Consider the following 11568-nt stretch of genomic DNA (forward strand, 5'->3'; position numbering starts at 1 on the left):
TCAATATGTGGTGGTGGCTAATTGAGGTTTATAAAGTTCTTAGTCAAGAATTGGCATCCTCGAGATGTGTGTCTTTTTATCCTTTGCATCTAAGTAGCATATTTTTGTTCCATTACATTTTACATTTTTTCTATCTCTGGTTGTTGTACAGGTTACTAACTTACTGTTTTACCAAATTATCTGAATTCTACCTATGTCTCACAAGTTACTTCTTTTTCATTTTATGTAATAAACCTATTCTATGGGTTTTGCCAATATCTCATATGCTTACTTTCTAGCATATTATTGTCTGTGTTTAGCACTTCTTAAGAATTCCATCCATCCTAATTTTTTAACTTCTAGAGTGGAACTGAATATTCTCAACAGTACAGCAAAATCCCATTACAGAATGCCATTATCCAATCCATCTAATTTGATTATTGTTATAATCACAAAATTTGTTCATTCTATTCCCCAATATTTTTCCATACAAAAAATGAGAGTTTGCATTTATTAAAGAAATTAAGAGACATTTGTCAAAGTCCAAGTGAGAGATGATTTTTGCTTTGTCCTAGGCCTACCACATAAGATGTAAAAAATGGATGAAATTGAGAGAAAAGTAGCAGAACTAGGTGACCGATTTTATGTGGGATATGCAGGAGAAAAAGATATCAAGGATAATTCCAAGCTTTTTGGTTCTGTGTAAGTACCACTCACTAAGAAGTGTAGGAAGAATGAAAGAAGAGTTAACTGAATAGTGGAAGGACATCATAAGTATAAATTCAGTTTTGAAATTATGTCCCAAGAATTTACCCAGTTGGCAATTTGTTAAATATTGATGTGAAACTTGGAAGACAATCTATTGAGTATATACAAAGTTGGGAAGGTACTGACATATAGATGACATTAAATACAATGAAATTACATGATTTCAACTAGGAAGAGAATGTAGAAGTGATAAGAGAAGTCAGTGGATCAACATATATAACCATTTATGCATACATATTTATAGTGTACTATATTCAGGCCAATTTTTTAGTTTTTTTTGTGTGTCAACTTAACTAAGCTGAAACTAGGTTTCTCTGAATTCCTTTCCTATATAGTTCCAGGTTAGCTTAGTTCACAAGCGATACTTTTTCATGATATTTGGAAGATGAGAGTAAAGCAGCAACCATATTTTATTAGACATGGAAGGTTGGTGAAGAACATGAGCCACATTGCAACTTAGGTCTGTTGCCACTCATGTGGTTGGCTGGGGAAACAGCCAGGCCCACAGTTCCCTCGGTTCCAGTCAGTTTTCTCCTTCAGCTTCTTCAATTCTTCGATCAGATGATGACTTAGATCCAGGTATAACTTTAACATTAGCTCCTCTGTAGAACACACCCCCTCCAAAACTGGAAGTGTAGCAACAGTGAGAGACTGGAATGAGTTTAGTCCAGTCTTTTGGCTTTTAGCTGATTCATACAGGTTTTAGCTTGCCTTGCTTCCCTCCTATCAAGTCTGTTTTCACTCACCTCTTACTTACCCTGTGAACTGCAGGCTCCAGTCATAGACAAAGAAGCACCAGTCTCACACAGACCGTTGAAACAGCTTCCAGAGAATTCTGTTTCTCTGATCAAATTCTGAATGATACAGGTAGAAACAATCTCATTCCATTTCTATGGTAATGCTACTGTAACACTAAGAAGAGCCAAATGATTTCGATGAGCTACATAAGACACAGTTGTGTACTGTACCAATCATTAAACAATTATTTATCAACTTTAATTTCACCCATCCATACTTTGTCTCTATGATTTCAGGTTTGGAATTCCGTAAACCCTACTTTTCCTTGGTTGGCTAGCTGATTAGATTTTGCCGGTAAGGGCTAAAATAAGTGCAGTGGCACATCATATGTGTATGGTGATGAGAAGGGATATTATTTTAGGCAGTGATGGTAATGGTAGCAAATTCTAAAGTGAGAATGTGCCTAGCAAGTAAGAGGAAAACTTGATGGGGTTTCAAACTGGAGAGGTATAGCCCAGGAGACAGTTCCTTTAGGTCCAAAGCAAAGCTGTGTAGAACCTGTGGGCCATAGCAGACACCAGCTAACATGTAACTTGTGTATAATGACCAATATGCATATGGAAGGATACTTAACGAATTTATGAAGAAAACACTTAAGGTGATTTTGTTTTTGGCTTTATAAATCAACATGATTAGTTATATATCACATTGGTGAAACTATAGAAACATGGGCCCTGTCACTTTCTGCTCACAGAGGTACCCATTTGGACAATTTTGTTAACAATCTTTTACATAGAAGAGTTAAAATTTAATGCTTTTGACTCTGTTATTTCTGTTCTGAGAGGTTATTCCAATAATTTAATAAGACAGAAACTTAAATTATATGTACAAGGAAATTTTTCTTACAGAAATTCTTAAGATAACAAATTTAGAAATTATCTAAAGTCATAAAATAAATTCTAGTATATCTATTAAAAGGAATATTGAGTAGCTATTAAATGTGGAAACAATGCATGGCAGAGACAGAAAGTTAAGATCCAATATTGTTTTTTTCATTTCCTAATAGAATCCCCAATATTTAGCTAGTCATGTGGTAATGTGTAATGAATATATCACTTTTCATCTCAGTGCTAAGATGTTACTAAATTCTTGCACTGTTACTAAATTCTGGTTAATTGCTTATAAGTATAAATGATTCCCTGAAAGGGAGGGTAAATTTTTTTTTCTCTCTTTCTTCTTGTTGGCTGGAATGTGCTTTTAATAGTAGTAATGATTCTAGTAGTAGTAATGACTCTAGTACTAATGACTCAAGTTCCAGTAGCCACCTTGAACCAAAAGGGACCTTTGAAAGGCAGGCACTCATGGAGGAGTGACAAAAAGGACAGGTGGTGGCATTGGGCAGGTGGAACAGAGAGGAGATGAGAAAGTTCAGAAAATCATGTAAATGTGGCACCCTCAAGTTATGCCATAGATTATCATCCCCAAGACTTTAAATTATTCCATTTATGTCACTGATTCTTCACATATCTGTTACTCAATGTAATCCTAGATGATTATTTTTAAGAAAAATTAAAAAGCAGGTCAAGGAGTGGCTTGTACAGTATGCCTCTAAATATATATTTGTTTGTATGTGAGGAGAAAGGGAAAGACAGAAAGGTAAAAATGAGAAAACATAAGGCATCTTGTGGAACATAGATGATTTTCACTTCTCTCTTTATAATTTTCAGTTCTATTTGAATATTTTTACATAATTGCCAATGTTCTCAAGATAAAAACAAAATAAAGAGTTTTTTAGTTTTGAATAACTAAGCTTTCATCTAGATGAAAAGTTAAAATAATTACTACACATGTGCAAACATATGTTGGTAATTAATTTAAAAATTTTACATCATTTTGATAGTTTTTAATAGTAACTATTAAGTATTAACCTTATGCTGGCTCTTATATGTGTTTATAGGTTAACTTGTAGGTGAAGTCAGGTATAAAACATGTTCAAGTATTCTTGGTTTATTAAAAAATATTTTTAGTTCAGTAAAAACACTGTATTATTAAAAATATCCTATGAAATAGTGAAAAGCAAATCAAGCTAGATGAGAATCCTGTCTACAAATATAAATGTGGGATTTCAAAATCAAGCATTAGTAAAATTATTTTAATTATAAAACAAATAAATAATCCTACATAACAAAGATGTCACACTAAGAAAGCAATCACTGCTTTGTATTAGACCACTGGCTAATATAATCATATCAGTATTCCAGATACAAAGATTATACTTTCCATTTCTTCTATCTCTTCTACATGAAGACCTCAAATAACACTGAGAAGACGAATCATATGAAAAACAGCAATGTAATTATACATTTCATTATTATAAATACTAGTTAAAAATCAACAGGATATATATTTAATGAGGAAACTGTAAGCATTCCTATTAAGATAATAATTAAGAATACTCACTATCATTATTTTAATTGGCTATTATCTAGACATATAGTAAATATAAAACTTTATGAAAATAAAATAAAAACTGTGGATATTGGTGAGAAAGCAACACATCTAGAATTTGTGGTTAATAAAATTTTATGTATATAATTTTCAAAGGATAAAACAAAAAATTCTCTAGATCCATGAATTGAATGTTTAATAAAGCTGCTAATATGGATATAAAATTTGATATTTACATATACTGTATATATATATATAGGTGTATATTATATATATAAATATTTACATAGTGATATGATTTGGCTGTGTCCCCACCTAAGTCTCATCTTGAGTTGTAACTTCCACAATTCTCATGTGTTGTGGGAGGAACCTGGTAGGACGTGATTAAATCATGGGGGCAGGTCTTTCCCGTGCTGTTTTCATGATATTGAATGAGTTTCACGAAATCTGATGGTTTTATAAAGAGGAGTTCCCCTGCAAATCTTTGCCTGCCTGCATCCATGTAAGATGTGACTTGCTCCTCCTTACTTTCTGCCATGATTGTGAGGCCTCCCCACCTATGTGGAACTGTAAGTCCATTAAACTTCTTTCTGTTGTTAATTGCCCAGTCTCAGCTATGTCTTTATCAGCAGCTTGAAAATAGACACATGTATATAAATATATACATATATTTATATATATTTAAGAATCAAGGAAATCTGTAAATTATTTTTCTTTACAGCCACAGTAATGATTAGTTAGAAATGTTGGAGGAAAAACATTCTTATTCAAAATAGCAACAAGATACGAAATGTCTAGATATATCCTGATTCAGAAATTTGAGGATATTATACAAAGAAAAATATAAACATTTGCTCAAAAATTAAAAATATGCATGACAATGAATTTGAAAAACATAGTTCTAGATAATCAAGACTACACATTAGGTTACGGTGTACACTGCTTGGGTAATGGGTGCACAAAACCTCATAAATCACCATGAAATAACTTATTTATGTAACCAAACACCACCTGTTCCCCAAAACCCTATTGAAATAAACAAAAATAAAATAAAACAAATGAATATTGAAATCAACATCTAAAAGGAGAAAGTTACCATAGTATGTACTATATATACCTGATTAATATTATAAAATTAAAAGTTATGTTTAGGACATTTTTATTGCCAGTAGTAATGTTATAAAAATATAATAAAAAGAACGCAAAATTGGATATGCAAAATAAATAGTCATATTATTTTTGTGTACTAATTGTTTCTTAGATACAACTTATTACATCCCAAGACTATCAGTATCATCTCTAACTTACAATATTGCACTAGCATTTAACCTGTCCTCATATATCCACTCTTGCTGTACTACAGTCTATTCCCCACAAAACCTCCAGAGTGATCTTTAATAACAAAGATCTTATCATTTAATTGCTTAAAGCCCAGTAGAATTTCCTATTACTTCTAGTATGAAGGACCATATAAGGCCTCAGATGTTTCAGTGCCTGCCTCATTCTCCAGCCTCCCCACTGGCATCTCCCCTGATGCTGTGTTCCAGCCTCCCAGTCCTCTCTCCTAAGCTCCTTTTTATTTGTAAGTTCTCCATACACACTGCCTTTCCTGCCTAAAATGCTCCTCTCTTACCTTTGATTTGTTAACAACTTCGCTTTTCAAATGTGAACACACATTTTTCTTTAAATAACTTGAGTTTTTATGAATCATTTTAAAAAGTTTGACAATGATTATTTTTTCTTTTTTATGCTTTTTAATATGTATTTTTTATTCTATAAGGATGACTTATTTTATGAGAAAATGAGAAAACAAGCACAACTTTATAAACAAATTTATTAAGCCTTAATTTAGCAAAAACATGAGATTGATTTTAGTGTGGTATTTGCAAAAGGTGGACAGCTAAGCAGTTTGGAATAAAAATATTCTTAATCAAAAATTGACCTCTTCAAGTAGCAGATTCATAGACACCACAATGCCTTCATTTTCCTAGAGAAAGTAGAGAGAAAAGAACATGAGTAATCTGGCTATTAGAGGTGAGATATAAATATAACTAATCTCTACTGTGAGAAATACCTTCACAAAAAGGCTATGGACCTGTCATCCCCAAATGGGAAGATCTCTACTAGAGTCTCATTGCCTCAGCACAGATTTAACAGCTAGTCAGACATACGGTATAGGAAAGCCTCATCACAAGCAGAGGAGAATGTGACTCCGAAAAACTGACTTTTGGGTAAAGAGAGACAAACACTGGCTGTGCATCACATTTTCAATGACTTTATTTTCTGCATGCATCAGAATCTAATATTCCCTACTTGCTGAGTAGTTCCTTGAGAGAAATTATAAATGAAGGGTTTTCTAGCTGAATTCTATTGGGCTGCCATTATACAACCATGATACTATGGCTGTTGTCGTATAAAACCAGGGATTTACGAGGGTTGCTAAGAAAAGGGAAATAACATGAGCCTCTATAACTAGTGGGCAGCTGACAGGCCATCATTGTTCTATTCTATCCAGGCTTTCTGAATAGACTGAGCAGGGAGCACTCAAATTCACTTCTAGAATATATTTACCTGAGTTGCTTCTTATGAGTTTTAATTCCCAGGAAAGAGATAGAAATATCATGTCATGGACACTCTTTCAACTGGGTCAGTACATTTGGTCTCTCAAATGAGTGTTGAACCTAAAGTAGTAAAGAAAGAGATTTTATAAAAGGAAAATCTGACTCTTTCAGGAGTAAGAAAATTCATGTTTTGTATTAAGGCTGTAGCTAGGTAATGTAAACAGAAGATATTTTTAGCTTTTCCTTAGATATAGCACATACACAAATGAATTGTTACTCTAAAAAGAATTCCCTGGGTGAGCCAAGCTATCAGAATCAAGTTATTGGGAAAACCCACAATGGTTCTATGTACCATTTCATAACACTCCCTCTTTGAATAAACTTGGAGTACAGGAAGGATCATCAAAATGACTTAAGAGCTTTAAGATTCCCTACAAAAATTCACAAGTGGTTTCTCAAAGCCTTCTGGGGCATAACATTGAAAATAAAAGAGGACCTATACCTTTCGAAAAATTTCCTTTAGATAATGACTCCAAGAATAATTTTTGAATTAGTGGATAATTTTGGAAATGAAGATAGAGCCATTTGCTTCATGCCTCCAAGAAACATTATCTGCAAATAAAAGTCATCAAAATATTTGAGAATGTGATCTTTTACACATGTAGAAGACTCCTGGAGTCATATCTTTGGTATTTTTCTTAAATACTATCTACATGCTGATGAATCTCCAGGTTTTTCCCAGTCCAGATTTCCCATCCATTTGCCTATTCAATGTCCACCCTTCGAGGTAACACATGTTCCAAACTAAACATAAGAAACAGGACTCCTGTTCACTCCTTCAAACCTGTGTCTCCTGCACATCTGTTTTCACCGACTCAGTAAATGGCACCATTTACCCCAGTTGCCAAGCCAAAAACCTAGTCATTATTTATTATTTCCTTTCTTTCACATCCCATATTCAATCCATTAGTCAGTTTTCATTGATTCAGCTGCCAAAAATGTATCCCAAATTTAACAACCTTTCATCAACGCTATTGCCATAAACCCAGTCTAAAAGCTATTGTCTTCCTAACTGAAATATTTAAATCATTTTCAAAGGGCCTTTTTGATGCTACACTTATCCTCGTTTAACAACTTCTAAGGTAGTATAAATGAAGGCAAAATTCATCATTTATAATTTTTCTGTGGTAGACATTAGGCCATGTCCTTGCAGTTGCAATTTACTTGGCTCTATTAGCATGTAACGATTTCTACATTGGCAGGGAGATTAAAGGAAGAATTGAGAGTACAAAGGGAAGAAAGTAAATGTTAGGCAAAAGGAAAAGAAAAAAGAGAAGAGGAAATAACAGAGGAACAAGAAAAAGAATGTCATTGGGAAAGAAAATAAAACAGATGGTAAAAAACGGGAAATAAAAGAGATGGAGAAAGAAAAGTGGGAGATTAACAGCTCTCTTTCACCTTGAAGGTTATTATTTAAAAAACTTAGCTTACACAAAAATATTCTTTAATACTTATACAAGTTTAAGCACTTGTTTTAGCAATGGGCGTTAACTGTAACAGATGGCTAGGAAGAGCCGAGGCTATGCAACCCTCCTGGAATTTGTAAGGATCATCAACTACTAATAAACAGTTGTCCAAAAAAAAAAAAAAAAACAAAACAACTACCCAGTGTTTTCTACTGCAAATAAAATTCCCGGCCTGACTCTTTAATAGCTCTGCTACTTATACTCCCCCTAATTTTCTACTCCAGTCAGATTGTCTGTAACTTTTCTGAACAGCAAGAGCAGTACTGTCTCAGGGTCCTTGCTCTTGTTTTCCCTTTCCAGAGAACGTTTTTGTTTCAGAGTTTGGCACAACTCCATCCCCACGTTCAAGTATGTACTGAAATGCCACCTCTGGGGAGAGGTCATGGCTAACCACCCTGGCTCACTGGCCTTCCTTTGCCCACCCCTGGCTCACACACACACACCCACCCACACACACACACAAACACCATCTCGTTCTATAGTCTAATCCTCTTTTATGCATTCTCTGAAATCATACCATTTATTATTTACATGTTTATTATATACATACCTCCACTACATTGCAAACTCCATGAGAGTAGGAGCTTTGTCTCTCTTGCTTACTGCCATACACATACAGTAGATAGAACAGCATACAGTAGAGTTTCAATTAATAGTTACCAAATGGATAAAACCATGATAAAAGGTTACAGGTTTTCATTCCTTTTTAAGTTTGCTCAGAACTTTTGAAATTATGGTACTCGAAAGACAATATTATCACTTCTGCTCATCTACCATTCTAGACATTACAATTCTTTAATGTAGCCTGATAATTGATCAGTTTCCTTGGTGACTACATAGCATGTGTTACTCATATGCAGTTTTTATTACTTTGTATGTGCTTTTCTTAACCGCTTCCTTATTCTGTTTTGTACAGTTAGTAGTTTCTTATATATCTGTAGTTTTGCACATTTTTAAAAGATGTTAAAAGCAAGATTAGCACTTACTTCCCCACTCTTCAATTTTAAATTCCATTTAAAAATATGAGTCTCAGAAAGGTGGGGATATTTACATCAAAGCACATAGGTAGTGGCAGTGATGGGCTCAGCATATACAGTGTTCTTGGCTTTTACCCCAGTTCTCTATGCATTACCCTATAAGTCTTTTTAAAATTCTGCCCTATCTCAAATAATGTGATTATATGTCCATGGATAGATAGTACCTGTCCATGTTAGAGTTGATGCTCGGACCAATACAGCATTCTGCTCAGGTTCTTCATTTTCACTTTCATTTCTGAGTTCTGAGGAAAACCGAAGAGCAGGCATGTAAGTGCTAATCTTGTTTTTGAGATACTTTGTTACAAGGACAGGTGAGAGATAACCTATGTGGTCTGAACCTTAATGCAATGGTGTTTCCTCTATAACACAGGACTCCTTGTAAGGCTAGCAACCACTTTTTTGGTGTCAATTTACCTTTTGGAGAAACAGCCATTGACTGGGCTGATGCCGCTCTTTCTTCATCTCTACTTTCTTCATTTTCTTCTTCAGATTCTGCAATAGAATTAAGAAAAGGTTTAGGATCAGTACTCTATCTGAAAGCCATTTCCAAAGATTAAAATTGACTGTGAACACAGGTTTCCCAGGTCTTTACTGAGATACCATCTCACAACAGTAGAGGTCGAAGAGTTTTCCATTGGAATATGGGGTTTGGAGGCAGTTACCTGTGGAAAAGGAAGATTATGCAGAGCCTTCTTCAGATTCACTGTTGTCACTCTCAGAATGATATACTGAAACAATATGAAAAACAGATTTGTTAGCAGAACTAAGTTTCAAGAACCTACACACTTCACACTCTCCTTTGCACTAATGAGTAGATGACTATGCTAGCATGGGGCTACTCTATGAAGCATGAAGATTTGGCCCATTTTCTAAGCATCAAGTTTGTTCTAGAGGAATATGACATTCTGCCAAGTGAAAAGGGAGACAAAGTTTCTATAAAATAAAGAAGAATTTGTTATCTTTCTGCTTACAGAATTCAGGGAATAATCAAAATCTTTAATCAAAGTTTTTATGGAACAGCACTGTTCATTCTGAGGAAGGAAAGTACATCTATGTATAAAAAAATAGTCAATCTACAACAAAAATGATTCCAGATGCATGTCCAAGAATTGAGAATATACTCATTTACATATTACAGTCTGGATTAGGAATCAGCAACCCATAGTCTGTGGGTCAGATTCAGCCAATACCCGTTTTTATAAATAAAGTTGTACTGGGACACACATCAACACACCCATCATGTACTTATAGTCTGTTGCTGCTTTTGAGCTACAATAGATGATTTGAGTCATGACAGAGGCCACGTGGTCCAGAAAGAGTGAAATATTCATTACCTCTCAAAGAAAAAGTGTGCCAATCTGTGCTCCAGAGAGAAAGAAACATCTACACCCCACTAACCCATGAATTACCTATTCCTTCCTTAAATAGAAATCTAGATTTCCAGACATTTCTTTCTGGGGAAAAGCCACAGCTAAGCAAAAGATAATGGATATTCCCCTATTATACATTCTGTATCTGAGAATAACTCTAAAGGCCACAGAGTAGCCCAGAATAGCCAAAGGCTATCACTGAATTTAATGTCTCCAGCACCATTCATTTAACAATAATTACTAAGCACTTATTATGTATCAGGTATCATTTCTGTGTGTTTAGGATATATTCATGAACAAAGCAGACAAAGATCCCTCACAAAGTGGAGCTTACTTTTCAGCAGAGGGAGACATAATGATATAATGAGTAAGTAAATTGTATGGAGCGATGAGAGTGAGTATTGTTTAAAAAGTATGCAGCAGTATAAAAGTAATTGGGGTGGATTAGTATTTTTTCTTGGCATTAAACAAGATAAACAGGAGGCTAGGCCTGGTGACTCATGCCTGTAATCCCAGCACTTTGGGAGGCCAAGGCAGGAGGATCACCTGAGATCAGGAGTTTGAGACCCATCTGTGCAACATGGTGAAACCCCATCTCAACTACTAAAAAATAAAATAAAATAAAATGCTGGGCACGGTGACTCATACCTTTAATCTCAGCACTTTGGGAGGCCGAGGCGGGCAGATCGTGAGGTCAAGAGAGATCAAGACCATCCTGGCCAACATTATGAAGCCCCATCTCTACTAAAAATATAAAAAGCAGCTGGGTGTGGTGGTGCATGCCTGTAGTCCCAGCCACTTGGGAGATTGAGACAGGAGAATCGCTTGAATCTGGTAGGAGGAGATTGCAGTGAGCCAAGATTGACCACTGCACTTCAGCCTGGGCAATAGAGGGACACTCCATCTCCAAAAAACAAAACAAAAATTACAGGTGTGGTGGAGGGTTCCTGTAAATTCAGGTACTCAGGAGGATGAGGCAGGAGAATTGCTTGAACCAGGCAGGCAGTGGTTGAATAGAGATGAGATCACACCATTGCACTCCAGCCTGGGTGACAAGAGCAAGCAAAACTCTGCCAAGAAAGAAGGAAAGAAGGAAACAGACAGACAGACAGACAGACAGAAAGAGAGAGAGAGAGAGAGA

The 11568-nt window shown here is 35.1% G+C and overlaps 1 long non-coding RNA gene across 1 annotated transcript in view; it reads right to left on the minus strand.

Annotated features, from left to right (window-relative positions):
* Positions 1 to 5748: 5748 nt before the first annotated feature.
* Positions 5749 to 11568, minus strand: part of LOC108315449 — an 8760-nt gene continuing 2940 nt past the window's right edge. Inside the window, exons 2-5 of the long non-coding RNA XR_001829937.2 lie at positions 9720 to 9785; positions 9472 to 9549; positions 6997 to 7106; positions 5749 to 5920 (exon numbers count right to left, since the gene is read on the minus strand). This is a non-coding gene — a long non-coding RNA (uncharacterized LOC108315449). The remainder of the gene's footprint in view (positions 5921 to 6996; positions 7107 to 9471; positions 9550 to 9719; positions 9786 to 11568) is intronic.

This window comes from Cebus imitator, unplaced genomic scaffold, assembly GCF_001604975.1.
Source record: "Cebus imitator isolate Cc_AM_T3 unplaced genomic scaffold, Cebus_imitator-1.0 Scaffold171, whole genome shotgun sequence".
Classification (NCBI taxonomy): Eukaryota; Metazoa; Chordata; class Mammalia; order Primates; family Cebidae; genus Cebus; species Cebus imitator.